Genomic DNA, 16,905 nt, shown 5'->3' with positions numbered 1-16,905 from the left:
CTGTCAAAAATCACTTGATTGAAATCTTCTATAGGCTTGAATAGAAATTAATCGCTGGCGTGCTCTAATTATATAACTGTTGACTACACTGCAGAACAAACTCCTTTTCTTTAAATCCTTTGATGCAATTAGGCGAAGACGGCCAAGAGATGACGACAGATACCGTCGACGGGGTGATCGGTTTGATCGTCACGGCAGCCGCTATCACAGTGACAGAGATCGTGATAGGGAGAGAGAAAGAAATAGAGACAGGGGCTTCAGAGGTAAGTGACCCGATGACCTGTCTCCCAAGCTGACAGTGTCAGTTGTGATGTACAGGTGTGGCACAAGGGGCTCCCTGCCCCCTCAAAGTTCAAAGAATGCCCCAGCCACTACTACTGTACAAGGGGCTCCCTGCCCCCTCAAAGTCCAAAGAATGCCCCAGCCACTTCTACTGTACAAGGGGCTCCCTGCCCCCTCAAAGTCCAAAGAATGCCCCAGCCACTACTACTGTACAAGGGGCTCCCTGCCCCCTCAAATCCAAAGAATGCCCCAGCCACTTCTACTGTACAAGGGGCTCCCTGCCCCCTCAAAGCCCAAAGAATGCGACATTGTTTTCCTGCGCAGTTGAGGATATTGCAGGAGTCAGGAAGGTTTCTAGCAAGAATGCTTTAAAAAATTGGGATTAGAAACACGTGACTGTTACTGAGGGAACTCATTTGAAGTTTTCAGAGTTGCAACGCTACCACTTCCACTAAATCGAAAAAGCTCTTGAATATCTTTAAGGATAGGACCTATAGACCTACAGAAACAATGCTCTTAATTTCTGTGGTTTTTTTAAACTTCCACAACATGCTTTTGATTCTCAGTAGCCAGCGGTAATGGGACACGTCTCCGAGACGGCAGATGCTTGATTTTCATTTCCGGGGCATTTATCATTCCAGGCTATCGTAGCAACAGAGACCGTCCGTACAGTGACCGTCGTGATGACCGGCGCGAAGATCGCCGTGACGATGCCGGCGGGCATCGCACACGCTCCCGGTCCCGTTCTCGATCCCGTAGCAGGTCACCAGTACCCGTCACCGGTGCCGGCAGTGTGAACAGCATAATTACTGTCGTAGGGGGCGGTGAAGGGAACCAGTCTGGCCTGCGGCCCAGGGATCGTTGCCGTGATTACGATGGTGAGTTAATGAAACCAAAAGTAGACTGGTCTTTGTTTACACCTGAAATAAACTATAAGAAGCAACCTGAGCCTTGAAATCTGTTATTGAAGTGGTGCTGTTTGACATAGTTGTTCAGCATATCAACCCGTGAACATGTGTCTTTGATTTACCCTATTTGGAGTTGATTTTACTTTAAGTCAATCACGTAAATCTAGTATACCTGCATTCTAATTGTACATGAGTACAAGTAAATTAAGTTAGCATTCAGCTGTATTCATAAATACAGGATCTAACAGTGGTCTGTTTTTATCCAGTAGAATGCTATAATAGCTTGCTTCCCTGGAATCAACTTGAGTACATGAAATTCATATGCACTCTTGTCAAACACAGGGATACATAGGTCCTCATTGCAGATGTAGTCAGTGCTTGTTTAATCTTGGTTCTAAGAGCATTTTCGAAACAAGTGCATTCGGCTTAGATTTTGGTTTTGCTGGTTCCAGTCTGAGCTTGAACATGCGGTTTCAACGCTGCTTCATAATGGCTGAAACCAGTGAAAACAAAGTCCAAGCCGAATCCACTCATTTCGAAAAGGCTCTAAGACCTTCGCAATCCTCCTCCTTTTAGCTGTTATGAATTAAGTCAAACTACAGAGGACGCTATACGAGCGAAGGTCTGGGACATTTCATTCGGCAGTACTTATGTTTACACTCTTTTTCCCCTGACTTATTGGGGGGAGCCAATCAACAGCTTGGTTTGAGCCTCCTATTGAATTATTTATGTTTCATCATGACATTACTCAATACAGAATTGAAAACAAAATGGTGTCCTGAACTCAAAAGTCAAAATATTTCTTTGTAAAATGCCATGTTTAGGTGGTTGTAATTTTCCTTCAAGGGAAGCTGATAGATCAGTTTTATAAAGACTACCCATATTCAGCTATTTCATGAGCATTCATCCAGTCATTTTCCAGTCGGGGGGGGTAAGAAATAGGCCACATCCGTGATGCTAAAGCAAGCAGAGACATACACCATCATGGTTGTGACTGTATCGTGTGCAACACTGCAAACGTTTTAAATGGCTCAAGTTTTTCGGTTATCTGCAGTCATGGCAAGTCCTTGGCTGCAGCCTGCTGCCCCTAGGAAAGAGAAGGATATTTTGTGTGTGCCTAAATCCAAGAAAACCATGTTGGCTGATGTTTCAGTGTGAAAATGTTGTGCGAAAACGTGAAGCAGGTTGAGGTTCATTTGGGTAATATCCACCGATGTGAATAATGCATATCCTACCATTGTTACCATAGTCTGTTGCTGCCCCAGATCAAAAGAAATATCCAAGACCTTCCTGTGATAGCAGTTTTTCTAAAGACAGCACCCTCTAACAGTGATGGTTGATGATCATGGAATAAGCTACAGGGAGGTGTTGGAATGGAGACTAGTGCTTGTTTTGATGACTTAGGCTATGTCCGAATCACTTGGCTATGGCTTGAAATCTCACACAACTCTATGTGAACTGGTCGCTGCCGCTACCATTGACTTGTGCATAATTTTAGTCCACAGCCAGGTAATTCAGACACAGCCTTACTCTTGTTTAATTTTTTAAATTTGGTTTATTGTAACAGAAAAAGGTTTCTGCATGCGGGGAGAGTTGTGCCCGTTTGACCACGGAAATGACCCGGTCATCGTGGAGGATGTCAACATTCTCAAGCAGCGCACCCCACCCCTGCTGCCCAGCCTCCTCCCTCCCAACCCCCACCCCCTCAGATCAACTCCCAGATGCCGCCACCACAACCAGGGATGCTGCCGCGGCCGCCCCTGGGGCCGTCTCCCCCAAGCGGGCAGGATGGCGATCCTTTCCCAGGCGGCCAGCGGCGCGGGCCCCCCCGCCCCAGCAACCACCTCCGGTCAGGATGCCCGCACCCCCCAGGGGACCCATGCTGCCCCCTCCCCACTCCCAGGGAGGGCCATTCCCAGGCGGGCCTCCTCCCATGGCGGGGGGTCCGCCACCCATGCTCAGAGGTCCACCACCCATGGGTAGGGGTATGCCACCCATACACCCCAGTCAGCCACCTCCCCTGGCCGGGGGTCCAGGCCAGCTTCCACCACCTCACATGGGCATGAGAGGGCAGATGCCTCCACGAGGACCGATGCCCCCACGAGGACCAATGCCTCCACAAGGCCCTCCAGGTATTAAACCACCTGTTAAAATTGGTTTTAAACATTCAATTAGATCATGTTGGTCACTTATCAAACATGTTACATCTTTTGCATGGAAATCTGACAACCAAATGGTAATTTTCTGCCAGCTTGACAAGTTCTTGTTGAAAGTTGAGATGTTTGCTGCACAACGCAACTTCTGTAGGTTCCCCTTATAGCACTCGTAAAGGGACCAAACTCATTTGAGCATTATATCCATAGAGAGATGTAGTCCATGCAACAGTGTTAAGCACAGTTTACACTGCACAGCGCACCTGCACCACAGAATAACATGTGCATGTCTTCTAAAACTCTATGGATTTTTACCAGAACTATTTGTATGTACGAGAGGGTGTAAAGAGTAAAGTGTTGAGTAAAATAAAACATGCAAATGCTAATTTGCAAACTGGTTTCCCTGACGGTTAAGGATCTTGCATTATGCATGTCGACAATGCGCTCATGATACACCGGTCCCTACCACTAAAAATAATGAGAATAACATGGACCAGCCAGGAGCCAATGTCCTCTACGACAGCATGAATTACGTTCAGAATTTCGACAGCCTCCCCCAAAAAACAGCCCAACACAACAGCTCCAAAACCTAAGATATTGCAGTTATTTAGTTCACAGAACCAGATTTCTCTTCATTAGTAGGTATTTCCAATTTTGCATGTGTCTATTTCGAGGTCTCATCGCACGTATCTGCAGCTGTCCAGTGAAGCGTGATTTTGTGTTGCACCATTGCCGGGCTCATGCAGCAATGACTGTCTTTTTAAATGTCATGATTAGAGGGTAGGCAGTACTTTTTTTTTTTCATTTTTGGGGTGTTTCTTTCTTTGCACTGTCTCAGGTCCAGACCACAACGAGCTGAGACCAATGCCTCGTCAGGGAGTCCACCCTATTCGCCCCGTCGGCCCCCCTCTGCATCAAGGTCAGCTTCTCCGCCTTGCTCTCCAAATTTTGCTTGTGGTGGCAAGAATATATCGGTCATTCTGTCAATTCTGGGGCCAGATTGTTGCTCTTGTCCTTGGTCCAGTTTGAATCGGGTGTCGTTCATGAACTCCAAGATTTGAAAGTGATAGAAAAATTACCTTTCTTAAACCTGCAGCTGCTATTCAAGAGATTATGTTCACGGATTTTCTGTGTCAGTCATGGGTAATTTAGATTTTTACAGGTTATGCATGAGGCAGATACATCTTTGTGAGGTGGTAAAATCACTTTGCTGGCCGGTTTTTTAAATTAAGGAATACTTGTGTAGCTTAAAAATTACAACTCACAGTGAATTTGAACCGATAGCCTGTTAGGCATGCAACATTGCAGTCGGGTCATTCTATAAATTTGGAGTCCAAAAATGTGACATTTTTGTGTCCCCTGTTACATGTGAACTGTGGAATTTGACATGGACGTATCACTGAAATTGGTTTCAAACTATTTCTAGTTGTTTGGCAGGTAATTTGAATTAATTCATCACTCTTGGAAATAAGAGACTTGTTCTGAACTCAAAAATCATAAGTCAGATGTGATGTCATAATATGAAGACAGATATGGAAATCTGCATGTGGAATCTTTCAATGGATGGGTTTCCACACACTAGACTTCCAAACCTCAACATGAAACCCACATGAAATTGGAATTTTTGATTGTGTCACCTTAAATTCACAGGACACCCACCCACCCGACCCAACCTGCCCCCTGCAACATTCCAGGAACGTGCCCCAAGAATGGACGCACCCAAGGGACGATTTGCCCCATCATCAGGTAAAAAGGATTAAGTGTAATGTTTTGCTCTGAGGATGTAGCGATCGTAGTTCCAAAAACTATATGTTGGAACTTCTGGTACCATTTTTTTGTTCTGTTCCACACAGTAGGTGTCCTCGGTAGCCTACCTTTGTTTGCGCGTGATCAGCGCAAGGAACTTAACTTCAATAGTTAATTCCCTGACTGTAGAGAGAGCAAGAGCAGTTTATCACAAGATCATGCAGGGTTCCTGTTGCCAGGAAAATGGACAAGTCTTGGAATTCCATTTGCAATTTCATGGACGTTTGAGAGGACTGACGTATTTACATTTTAATTTTAAGCATCATTAATAATGAATGATAAACGAAAATCAGTATTGGAAATCTAAATTTTTTTGCTGGACAAAATTCAACAAATGTCAGCAATTTTTGATCCACATTTAGATGAACTAGGTTATGAATTTTCATAATTAGGCAATGGGAAAGACAGGAATTTTATGGTCTAGAAAATGCATGCATTCCGGTAACATCGAGGCAAACCTTCTCATACTACTCTAACCACTCTAGTTGTCTGTCCATCCACAGACGGCCAGCCGCAGCCGGACGCATACAACCCAGAGGACCCGTCCATAGATGCCAAGCCCTATTACGTCCCACGGTCCGGCCGCAACCAGTCAGCCAACTTGAGATCGCTCATTGGAGTCCAGACAGTGCCGCTCGCTGAGCCAAAAGGTGATATACGGTGGTTCCAGTTTCGATGTGAACTTCAGTTCCTCGATCTTGAATCCTCCCTAATCTTTCCTATTCTAACCAGAAACTTGGAAGGTTTTTGTTGGCAGGATACAGGAAGGTAGGGCCCAGCCTATTACATTACCTGGGCCTGAAACGTCTTTGAAATGTTGAAATACAAAGAATGTTATACTTGTGTACTGCAGTGAAGTTTACGCCAGAAGATTCTGAAAGGTTCTCAGTCGTGCGAGAGTTAATGTCCGAAACAGAATGGAACTAAAGTTCTGCCTTTTCTTTCAGTATTTATCTTGACACAAGTAATATTTCCTTAACCAATTAATTACATATCTCAGAGTGGCTTTGCTACCATTTCAGTTCCAGCATTTGGAGGAGAAAATCTGTTCAGGACTAAGAAAAGCACAACATACTGAAACCTGGTATTGTTCATTGCAACAGATATTGAAGAGTTGGAAGCCGAAACCAAAAAACTGGACACGGGAAGTACCCGCACTGTTGTCATGGAGACACCAGAATCGACTGGCAGCCAGCAAGCCTCTGATTCCAGGACAGTCGTAGCCGCCTCCTCGTCCACCGCGAACGCGACAGGGCGCAAGAGGCCTCACGAGCCCGATACGTCCCAAGAGGGCAGCAGTGGTGCCTCTTCCTCCCCAAGCAAGACGATGACGCCGGACTCCACCCGGAAGGTAGTGAGTGGCGTCGGCAGTAGTAGTGGCTGGAGGCCCAAAGCTAAGGTCACCCACAGCAGCCGCACCCTGGAGATCCGCAAGATCCCCCGGGAGCTGAACAGCATCGCCAAGCTCAACGAACACTTCCAGAAGTTTGGCGTCATCACCAACCTTCAGGTCAGCGCCCCTGGTGACCCCGACAGTGTTTACCTAAAGGACACTCCATGCTTTGGCGGAAAGCGAACACATATGTGATTTTGTAACAGCAGATCAATTATTGCAAATTTGTAAAAGTTGAACACGTTCCAACTCAAGGGAATTTCAATGCATACCTTTCACAACGTCAAACTAGCATTCATCCAAAGTGTGCACCAGCCTTAAGGGTGCATTTTGATCATATTAGTATTGGCTAGTTCCAGGTCTCCACTGGTAACACATACACAAACACATGCAGTTCTGTTGGACTCTCCCTTAGAAGATCGATTAACTTGATATGGGTTTGTTATCAGACCATGCCACATTCAAAAGGATATTTGACATGAAGCTTTTCAAACTACTTCTGTATATCTGTCCTTTTTTAAGTTGCACATAACATTCTCAAACAGTCATAAACATGCAACTGCTTCGGCAGCTAAGAGTACAAGTTGTTCTGTTGTCTCCTAAAACTCCCCTGATAGATATTTTCGTAGACACTGTTGAGTTTATCGGCTCCCCAAAGGGTTCCAGTGTAGTCACTGTCGTAATGCCTCGTTTTACCTTGCATCTGACCTCAACAGGTTGCTTACGGAGGACAGCCGGATGCTGCCCTCATCACTTATGACACCCACCTCCAAGCGAGGGCGGCGCACAACTCCATCGAGGCTGTCCTGAACAATCGCTTCATCAAGGTGTTCTGGCACAACGAGAATGCCGGGCAGGTAAAGAAATGGAATTCCTTGGTAGCCCTTTAATGCTGCCCCTTCAGACATTTAGGCTATCTGCAGCCAGGCATTGAGTCGGCTAATAACCCTAACCTTCCCCCACCACACAGAATTAAACAGTAGTAAAGTGTTTAATTCTGTGGGGATAGGTCTGGTAGGCCCATAACAGCTGGCTTTTGCATTGGGTTTGGCATACCTCAGAAAAACAAAGTCCAACAGCCTCCATGTACAAAGTTCTATATAAATGTTTAGCTTTGTGTGAATGAGAAGGTTAGGGCCAGCAACCCTTGGGGGTTAGGGTTAACTTCCACAGAATCCAACAAAAGCAAATAAAAAAACTAAAAATAACCATGCATAGAGAAGGCAATTAACCCAATTCAGTAACAGCATGCATGCTGGTGGTTCAGCTAGAGTGTGTAAGGTATTGGACTAGACAGTAGTTAGGCAGGAAGGCATACCCAGAGTATAATTTGCAGTCTTTCTCAAACTGAAGACCTTGCATCTTACAAGCGGTACATAACACTCCTGTAAAATATCCCTTCCTTAGCAAATACACATTTATTAATTGTTGAGAAGAATTTTAGACTTCAGAAAAAATGTTAAAGTTGTTAATAATATGTCTACTCCTCATTCAGGATGGCAGTGATGCCTCATCCCAGAGCCCAGGTCAAGGGTCGTCCAGTAAAGGCTCTGTGAAAGACAGGCTAGGAATCCCAACCAAAGATCAGCTGACCTTTGTCAAGAACCCACCGGAGACATCAGAAAGGGTAAGAGGGGGCTCTCCTAAGCCATGTTGCAGATCATCCTGGAATAGGTTTGCAGCATCGGAAGTACCAGAATTGTTGTCTTTCTTAGACAAGCGGCAGGCCCGTTGGAACTGACGATTGACCTGCAGATATTGAAGTAGACTACAGCATGTTCATGAACTTGTGTTCAAGTATTCTCAGATAAACTTACTTCATCGGTGTTTGAAGCATGCCAGGTCATGCGTAACACAATCAGATAGTGTGCATCTCCAGTTGCTTCTTAGGCGGTGAGGGACTACATGCATACGGCAACTCCGTTGTTGGTTTTCACAGGAAACTTTCTCGTGGCCAGATTTCCTTGTCTTTATAAACCATCTCCACACCTTGTCAGCCAATCATACTTTGCAAGGTTTTTGCCAGTGTAGATACAAAAAACACGAAGAGTTCATCAAACATTTCAGCTCTGTACCACGTTATGCACTGTTTGAATGGCTTTCTAATTCATTCCCCCCCCCTCCACCTTCCAGGTCGTGGTCAAAAGCACAGGCACGGGCCTGTCCAAGACCGTCTTCAACCCGGCCGCCCTGAAGGCGCCCCAGGCCTCCCTGCTAGCGGCCAGGAAGGTGGCGGCGGCCCAGGAAGCAGTGCGCAAGAAGCAAGAGGAGCAGCGCAAGCTGGCCCAGAAGAAGCAGGTGGAGATCAGGAGACAGAAGCAGGAGCTGCTGGTCAAGCTGATCCAACAGCAGAAGGTGAGGAGAGTTGGGGGGAGAGGGGAAGAAGGCACTGCACCCTGGCCGTGTTATCTCAACTCTTCAGGCGTTATTTTGCTGGGAACTCTCCTGTATCCAGTCAGCTATCAGTAAACTTACTACTCTACAGAAACCCATATGCCTTTCCCCCCCTCATACTGACGAGGCTGCTAGTGGATGAGGGAACATCTCAAAAGTTGCAGCGTTCCTGTTCCCTCTGGCATACTCCTTTATTTAACACTTTGTGTTCCCTGTAGGAATTCGCTCTCTGCCCCTAAGGAACATATGCCACTGAATTTGCATGTTCCCACACGAAGACCACTGTTCCCATTCAGGAACATACGTTACACTTAGCAGGGAATGCAGGTGTTCTCAATTGGAGCAAGCAGTTTTCTCATTGGAACTTGTGAGACGCATCCTAAGCATGAGATGCTATAAAATGTTGTCAGTATATTCCAAAATTTTGTAGCTTTATTGCCGAGATCATTAACTTGTAAGATAATAGTTTTCTTACTTCATTTTTGCTCACCAAACTTTTAGTGGTTTGCCATTTATGGAGTAGAAAATTCTGAACAAAATACTTGCTGGCGTACAGATGTGGACTTGTCCTTAGTCTGTCTTGCCATACTCGGGGGTTAGCTGATATTTTAAACTTGTATTCCATTTGCTGTGTTTTCTTTTGGGTAGTCCTTCTTGACTAAGCTTGAGGACAAGAGCTTGTCGGCAGACAAGCGAGCCGAGATCCTGAGCTTTGTGAAGAAGCTCGCCGAGCAAGTAGATGAGATAAAAAAGGCACTGGAAGCCAAGCCCTTGACCAAGTCCAAAACAGATGTAAGTGTTGCTCAACTTAGTCGCTGTTATAGCCTTAAAGTCTTGGTTTTTTGTTTTTTTTGATCAGTAGAATAAAAATTGAAATGTAATCATCGGTGAAAGAGTGTGGCGTGCAAGCTTTGTTGCTTGGTGGTTCTGAAGTTATCATGATCGACATTTTGCTTGGTCAAACCGCATTGCCATTTTATGGTAGATTGAACTGTGAAGGTATAAAAAGAAGCTTTAGTGGGTTTGCAAGAGTATTTCACTATGGGACAGTAGGATGGTTAACCCTAACTACCCCAAACCTGCCATACTTTACAGCAGGTTTTGTGAGGTTTTGGCAGGTTTGGTATCATACTTGATGAACTTCTTGTTGAATTTTGTGAGACTTGGGATGAAAGGCCCAGGGAGATGGTGTTGGATTCTGTGTGAGTTGGGACACACAGGAGTCACTGTGTGCAGTGTCTGGCTTGCTGTACCAATTGTTGGACTATGCTTGATTTTGGTACAGGTTTGGTTCTGTTTAGTGCAAGTCATCCTATATTGCATAGACCCATCCATACCGTATCACTCAAACTCCAACGGGCTCATTCTGTTGGAGTTGATCAGGTTTGGAGTTGATCAGGTTTGGTACAGTGACCTGTACATGTATCAGTTGGATTTTGTGAGGTGCAGCAGGCATTCTGGTGCAGGAGCCTAGGGGGGTTAGGGTTATTTCAGACAGCTTAAACCAGATTGTGGTTTCTCCATACGTTCTTCGTGACAAAATTTAACAAGATCCCATGGAGTTTAAAACCTCTCAAAGCATTTGTCACCTGCATGTATTTCCGACATGTTCCATTTACAATCTAAACAGGCCCAGATGCACTGTGTACTTTTTTCTGTCACAGATTTTTTATGACCGTAAAATGTAGGTTGCCATCAGTTGTTTTTTTTTGGTGTGTTCACGTTGGATGATCATTTGGGCTAACACAGGTTCAGAAAGAATTACTGGACACGGAGCTGGAGCTATACAACCAGCAGTCTGACGGAGGAGACGCTACCGAGCTCTACAGGCGAGTTGCTCAGCTGAAGAGAGAGATCAGCACACGCACTGCGTCACTCAACTACATGAATGTGAGTACTCGCCCGTCGGTTCTCACAAATTGGCATCAAGAAGAAAAACTCATCACTTTCGTTAAGATAAGGTATTCGTTGCAGCACACATTACCATGCCTTGCTTTGAAATATGGGAGGCAGGTTGATTTGAGTTTGTGGTACATTATTCCATTTTCTGTCCTCCACCATGGGTTCTACTCTTCGTAAAACTGTGCAACATGTTGAAATTGACTGCATGCCTCCCTCCAGTGTACATGTGGAAAGAGCGATTCTAGTTATGAAAGAATATTAATTATTTGAAAAATAACTGTATCAAGATTGAATCAAAACTTACATTTTGCTGCGATGGTTAAAATCTCTTCTATCACAAATGCTTGTATAATTTCATTGAGAGGGTGCTTGCATTGTGGTCATTCTTACATTCTCAGGCTGCTTCCAGAGGTGGGGCTCGTGGGCGTGGTCGAGGGCGGGGCCGGGCCCGTAGGCTGAGCCACTCCAGCACCACCATTGACAAGCGACCACGGACCCTGGGCATCAGTGGGTTTGACCCAGAGGACAAGGATGAAGTCCTGACACACTTTAGTGTGAGTATTGAGAAAGTGTCATCACCTTACCCTTTCCCCTATCCTGTCCCCCACCCCTTCTCTCACCAATCCCCTTACCCCTTTCCCCACCCCTCTCTAATCCCTCCCCTCATCCCTTCCTTATCCATTCCCCCCACCGTTTTCTGACCCATTTCTTCTATTTCCCTCAAAACAGCAGTTTAATTGTACCATTTTTTGTGTGTGTGAGGTAAGGTCTTTTTTCACAGATTTCAAAATGTATTGTCACTCTAAAGCCTTAATATTTGTAGAAAGTAACAGCCGACAACCTTCTGGTGTTTGTACACTGAGTTGGGAAGTTTGCGACTGCTTTCCCTTTTGTCAAAAAAATCAAGAGAAGAACATGTTTTGATATGTTGTGATTCACCAACCAGAATTAGAAGCCAGTACTGCGGTGGCACAACGCTTGTGGACAGGTGGTGCGCACGTGTTACAATGCCTCTTCAACCAATAAGATCTCATGATTTGCCAAATGTATGCACGCGCCCAGCTGAGGAATGCGTGTGAGTGCAGTGCCTCTGCAGTTACGGCATCTAATACAAGGTTTTTTTCAATTTTTAAAGCTCCGCCCCCCACCAGTGAGTAAAACAGGCTCAGATATTGCTTAGCCCTTCCACCAGCAAATGCCTCACGGCTGAAAATTCTTTGTAGGCTGTGCAGACTCTTATCTTTCCTGTCCTGATGTCACTTTTATTGTCAGGACCTCGGCGAGATAGAGAATGTTGTCTATGATGAGGCCTTGCACACGTACGTCATTGGGTTCAAGACAAGAAAAGAAGCTGAATTCGTGAGTGTTTGATGAGGAAATCAAAGTGGGATGAAAGGATTACAAATGAGTGTCAAATCACCTGAAACCTAGATATTCATAATTGACTTATCAAACTGACCAACCCCAAAAATATGCAATGGTGACTGTGACTCTAAACCTTCAACTTCCTTTGGTAGTGGCAGCAGTTGGTTCCCATAGAGTTGAGTGTAATTGCCAGCCGCAGCCACATAGTTCGGACATGACTTGTCTCTTGCATCAACGTGCGAAATTTCCTTCTTTCTGAGCCATTCCTAGGCTGCAGCTGCATATGTTATCTAGAGCTAGGTCTAGATCTTTGCCTGTTGGAAGTACGCAGGGATGTGTTTACAGTAGACATAGCCATAATTCTGGAGGTCTGATTCAGACACGATCTTACTATCGGTTGCTTTTATCACTGAATCCTTTCTTTGGATTCGTATTTCTTCAGGCTGTAAAGAAGGGAGGCTTATTCAAGGACCGGCAGTTACAGATGGTGTGGCACACCCCACAACAGACTCCCCTGGCTGGGGAGGCGGAGCCAGATGTGGAGGAGGACATCATTGAAGTGGGCGGAGAACTGGAAGATGATGAGGTTAGTCAAATCAGCATTCATGAATATTCATTTGACATTCTTAGTCATTCTGTTCATGACTTGACAAGGCATTGGAGGTATTGGTCATCTGCAAGTGGATAGATTATTTTCTTGTCAGTGGCTTACTGTAGAAGAGTCATCTCCATGTCATGAATATTCATATTGTTGATGCTAATATTTATTTTTTGAATTGATGCGTCACCAGAGGCAATTTGATTTGCCATCTTCTTATGAATTATATTTTCATCGATACTCAAACTTGGCAGCGCCCCAATTTTAAAATAAAGACCAGCTTTTCAACATTTGTTCTAATCTTTGCCAACAAGAGCAGGCACATGATTGTTAATTAAATTAACAGTAAGTGTGATAATCATAAGACAAACCTTGTTAAGTCGGTGAGTTGTAAAAGAAGGATCATAATTTGCTTCACAAATTTGCAATGCCAAATATCATTTATATGTTTCATCACAGAAGTTTGCCAAGTTGATGTCAACAACAATTGGAAATCTGTTCTTTTCTTTGTTCTACCATATTGTTATTTTTAAATGTTCCAACATAGTTCTGTTAAAGGTTTTGTCATTCCCGAATGGGGAAGATCAGATTCTATTTGAAAAGTTCGGATCAAGATGATATTATTTTAAGCACAACTGAATTCAGTTCTTCCGATTTAAACAAATCACTAGTTTCAAACAAAATTTACCTGAAATTTGTTTACATGTGATTTTACTCCAGCTGTGAGGTGTGAATTCCGTAGAAATGTATTTTGAAGATGGGCCTGGGTATGTGATAATGCATTTCTCGTGAAGGCTTGATCGTACTCCTTACATCTGGACTGGACATTGAAATGTGCTGATTGCTTTCATCCCACAGGATCTGGATGACATCAATGAAGACCTCCTCCTGGAGGACGATGAAGAAGACGACGAGGATGCTGAGAGCCGAGGGTGGCGTCGATGAGGAGAGGAAGGGGAGGCCGGCATGCCCACAATGTCTCGTCTGCCTTCTCATCATTGATAGATTGAGCAGCATGTAGAGAAGCAGGGCATTTGTCATAAATGGATAAAACCCAGCAGGCATTGGTGGTTTGATGCACGGAGCAATTGTCAGGATACAATCCATCTCATTACGTCAGCCATTATGATCTAGTTCCCTGAACCCCACCCCCCCAACAAAAATTGAAGAAACTTTAAGACACCAATTCCTAAGTACAGACTTTTTGTACCAGGCCAATTTTTTCCCAACCTTCTATTTTGTCTATTTTCGCTTCTACCAAAAAGAAAGTTGGTTGACACTGATAAAAATCTCCGTCTTTGCCACCACCCAATGTAATCAAGGACCAGTCTCAGTGGGCTGCCAAGCAGATATCGTATTATAGTAAAAAACATTTATGTATCACTTCACGACTTATTACCAGTCACTCTCAGTGAACATCACGTGCCAATGTTAGCTGGTAACCTAACTATAAACCAAGCAGAGTGAAGTATCTTTGCATGTTGAGTTACCTTGACAGTCTGCTTTGAAGCTCTGTGGCATCGGTCATCGGTGTTACGATAAATGCCCTGACTTTTTTTCTTTTTAGAAACTATCCAAGTATTATTCCTTGCTATGTTTTAGTGTTTAGGTTTTTGATCTGGGGCTTGCTTGTAAAGTATGTATATTTCCTTCAGACACTTTAAGAGAATTCAGGCAGATGCGGTTTTTCAAGGTTCTAGACATGACACACATTGATTCCTATTCCCCTTCCAGTCTCGAGGACAGGATTTGGAAAAGCTTTCCAACAAAATATCCAAGCGTGTAAATAGAATCCTTCTAGGAACTTGTACATTTGGGTCTGTATCACATGATTGCAATTTTCAAGACTGGTCCCTCTGGACAGCCTACTTGACGATTTTATTTGAGGATTTCAAGCTTGGGAAAAATTTCCAATCAGTGACAAATTTAAGGACTAATTCAAGGAGTAGGGTTTGGTTGATATTTAACTTGATTTCTTTCGTGTTCGTGCACAACAAGCAGGAATGTTTGTTATGTTGCCTCACTCCATGGAGATTGAAGGCACATCCAGTTAATTTTTTCAAGCACAGTACGGAGGATATGTATAACTGATGTTTTCTATCCTCACAAGGATTTTTATTTTTCGATGTATAACATCTAGAACCTCCGAAACAGTCGTAGGGCCTCTGTTTTACCACTGCGTTCATGCGTTTTTAGTTTGTAGTCCTTGACTCTAGTTTTTGGTTGTTCTTTTAAATCAAGTTGGATCTAGATGGTCAGATCTTCGTTGGGTGTGTTGTGTACATCCATGGGGGAAATTTGTTCGGACAGACGAACTGATGCAGGATCAGTCAGTAATTTCAAACTTGCCTTATTGGCTCAAAAGGAGACTATGTTTGATCCTAAGGAACCCTGTATAAACAGCACTGGGTGGCCTGTTCGTGGCATCACGATTTAAAATGGAGTCATCAGGACTTTGCTCTGGCTGGTAATGATACCCCAGTCAATGTGCAACTGCAGTAGTCATAAGCCTGCGGCTTTCGTAGGATCTCATGATTTACCTGGCTGTAGCCAAGTCTTTCACACTCAAGGCTGCATCACGTGTACCTACTAGTACAAATGTGTATGGCATGGGGTGCAGCCAATCAATTTTCGTCGGAATGTGCACAAGCACACAGCTTCATGGCAGAGGAAGGAGCCATAGCCCAGGCATACGGTGGCAATAGCATCAAGTGTAAGCCAATCCTTCTCATTGAGGGGAGCCTGGAGACTATATCATTAATTGAAAAGCAAAATAGTAGACCTGTAAGTACATGAAGTGTGTGTTCAAGTGCAGAAAAAGAGATTTTCCAGTTTCCTTTTTTCATCATTGATCAGAAAACTTGCAACTGACCCTCTGTGTGCATTTGAATATACTTTTTAAAGCCCATATGCAAAATACTTGATGATGGTATCATGCATGTACAGGCCACATGTGTTATAGGGAAACTTTTGATGTGTTTGGCTCTCCTGACTGATTTTGTGCTAATAGGATCAGTTCCCCAGTGTCTGAACCTATGTGAAAAAAAAAGCCTTCTTTTTACAGATATGTTTGAAAAGAAAAGAAAGAATGCTTTAGGATTAGTTCATTTTTGCAGTCTCTTTTTAGAGAGTGTAGTCTCTTTGAAGGAAGCACTCGAGATGTAGGAGTGTGCCTTTTATGGAATGCTTTAATTTTTCTTGTCTAGTTTCATATCAAGTTTAACTGTGTGCGTCTGCACAAATTGACAATTTTGCCAGTGGAAAAAGATGCTGCAGTTTCTATCGTGGTGAAGGTTGAAAAAAATAAAGTGTTAGTCTCTAACTGGGTGTGTAACAGACCAAGGGGCACAAGGTTGACAGTTGGATTTGTCCAATCAAATTTTTTTCTTGAACTTGAAAAAGAAAACTGCCGTGTCAATTTCTGCAAACATTACTCAGTTAAACATTATTCAGTTAACATGGTAGTGGTAATCTTAGTCCTTGCATTGTATAAAAAAATGCAGTTTGTTCAAAGTATATTGTTACATCTTTGTACTCTTAACGGTAATGCATTCTTTTCAATTGTATATTTCATGAAATTCACCAAAACAGAGAAAAAAAATAAAGGGGGAAATAAAAGATTAAAAAGAAAAGAAAGAAAAGAAAAGAGAAAATGAAAAATAAAAAAAGTTAACTGGTCACATTTGAAAAGAAAAAAAAGAGGGACTTGGGATTAAAAAAAATGCACAAAGAAAAAGTTTGAAATAATTGTGGCCAGGGTCAGTTTGACGAAAAAAGAAAGGAAAAGAGAATAGAAGAGAAAATCAAACGAACACACACCAAAAAAAAAAAAAACAAAAAAAAACAAAAGAGATTGATTCCTTGTCTGGAAGACTTGTAATGTCTGACTTCACTAACGTCTCTCCGTGGAGATTGGAGGACTTGTGTGATGTCAACACGTGGTTTCAAGACACGGATTGTCTGCTGTTTACTGTCAACTCTCCATGTCATTTCAAGAAGTTGCTCCTGCCAAGCCTTCAGCCAATCCACTAATGCATCTTGACCGATGGATCTGCTATATCTGGTCAGGCCCTTTCCATGCTTTCAGGTAATCCCGTAATCGCA

General features: G+C 43.6%; 1 pseudogene across 1 annotated transcript; it reads left to right on the top strand.

Moving 5' to 3' along the window:
- Positions 1-79: 79 nt before the first annotated feature.
- On the top strand, positions 80-16,604 carry LOC147795371 (uncharacterized; annotated as a pseudogene). Its single transcript, XR_015423960.1, has 16 exons — positions 80-263; positions 924-1,160; positions 2,758-3,322; positions 4,182-4,262; positions 4,994-5,089; positions 5,653-5,799; positions 6,253-6,659; positions 7,259-7,399; positions 8,038-8,169; positions 8,676-8,897; positions 9,585-9,728; positions 10,686-10,826; positions 11,237-11,392; positions 12,111-12,197; positions 12,646-12,789; positions 13,660-16,604. The product of XR_015423960.1 is annotated as an uncharacterized LOC147795371 (transcript).
- The last annotated feature ends 301 nt before the right edge of the window (positions 16,605-16,905 follow it).

Source organism: Acanthaster planci, unplaced genomic scaffold, assembly GCF_054643075.1.
Source record: "Acanthaster planci isolate LZ-2023a unplaced genomic scaffold, COTS_SCS Contig48, whole genome shotgun sequence".
NCBI lineage: Eukaryota > Metazoa > Echinodermata > Asteroidea > Valvatida > Acanthasteridae > Acanthaster > Acanthaster planci.
The sequence above is the reverse complement of the archived record's forward strand: the minus strand, read 5'-3'. Positions and strand labels throughout refer to the sequence as shown.